The 1,607-nt window shown below is 42.8% G+C and overlaps 1 pseudogene; it reads right to left on the reverse strand.

Moving 5' to 3' along the window:
* Positions 1-427: 427 nt before the first annotated feature.
* On the reverse strand, positions 428-1,112 carry LOC149142289 (sucrose synthase 2 pseudogene; annotated as a pseudogene).
* Between the last annotated feature and the right edge of the window lie 495 nt (positions 1,113-1,607).

Genomic DNA, 1,607 nt, shown 5'->3' on the forward strand with positions numbered 1-1,607 from the left:
CAACCGAGTCACGACAATAATTTCAGGTTTGATGTCCAATCCCTGATGTTTTGTTCTCAACAACATTTCATTCTCCACTCCACGAACTTGATCAAGTATATACACAACCTGTCCACCAGTATCTGGCATTCCTAAAACATTTGCTTGGCCAAAATAACCCTGAGGTGAAAGAATCACAACATTAAATACCGTAGGAATCCTTTCTAGAAATGTTTCTAAAGTTGATGGATCAGGGGCCTGCAGAGTCTCCAAGAGCAAATGAATCATATCCAAGACATGTTCTGCATTGTCTCCCCATCCATTTTCCAATCCCATTTCTTGTAATTTGTATTCAAACTCTGTATATGGTGTATTCTTGGGGAACTTTTTAAGATATTCCTCTGCCTTTACCAAGACTGAGCATAGCTTGGACAAACTTTGTATTCTCTCATTCAGCATCAGCTTCTGGCCTCTGTAGCTGTGCGCGAAGGGAATCTGGCAAGGGCTGCATGCTTTCTCTATCATGGAATAATCTTGAAGACAAATGCTGATTGAGAAATTGAACTCCACTACCAATGGAAGATGGCCATGTTGGGCGAGGAAAAGATTCATTGAAGGGCTCAAGGTCTAGTTTCGATGCATATTTATCCTTGACACTTTCATCCACAAGGTGCTCCTTGAATTCCAAATATTCAGCCACAGAAAGCTGTTCAGCAGCAAGTTCATCAACATTGACACGGACATAATCCCACACACCAGGCCTTAGCCGTATTGCAAGAACAATCCATGGTGGAAGAATGATGGCCTCCTGTGTGGACCTTAACACATCTCCAAATAGCCCATCTTTGAGCGTTTGAAGTTCATCATTCTCTCCCAGTACCTCTGTTAGTCCATCTAATAAATGATGAGGCTGCAAAATCTTCTTCCCTTGTGCTACATATCTCTCTTTAGGCTCCAAATTTGATGAAGAAAAACTCGGGCTTTTCTGCTCTGTACAACTTTGTTATACTTTCCTGTAGGACGTCTTCATGTAGAAACGCATGTAGAGTGCCCCTGCGCCTCTGAGTGAGACCATACACTGGAGAATTGTGAACCAGGCCACAAAGCTCAATGGAGGATGATGGGTTAATCATTTTGTGGAAGCAGAGGATGCATACTTCAGTTGAAAATGTTGCAAGTGCAAGTTAACAGCAGTCCGTGAGTTTCAGCTGAGCATTCGTTAATTGCTGCGTGATTTACAGTGAGGTGGCAAAAACATGTGTTGGCCATGCAGACGGAAGTGCTGCCAAAAATTATCATATTTCCTACCTGTGATCACACCATCAATCACGCTGAAGTTTAACTGGTCATCACTACCTGTTTTCTGATTTCCTCCTGAGATGGCTGAGCGCACGTGTCTTATTCACCCACCGAGTGCTATTGAACTGGATGAGGGTGGCCAGTTACCTGGCCACCGATTTTTGTAATCCTAACCATCTCATTGCTCATTTTGTTTCCGAATTACATTCATGCAATCAAAGGAATGCGTTTTAGTCACGTACTTGAAGTCAAATGGTTACTGCGAGGTGATTTTTGCTACTGCATGCATCTGTTTCGGTGGTTGCATGATGGATCCTTTGTGCTATCAG

The sequence above is a fragment of the Pinus tabuliformis genome, chromosome X, assembly GCF_031772625.1.
Source record: "Pinus tabuliformis cultivar Carrire ecotype Pingquan chromosome X, CPIR1, whole genome shotgun sequence".
NCBI classification, from domain to species: Eukaryota; Viridiplantae; Streptophyta; class Pinopsida; order Pinales; family Pinaceae; genus Pinus; species Pinus tabuliformis.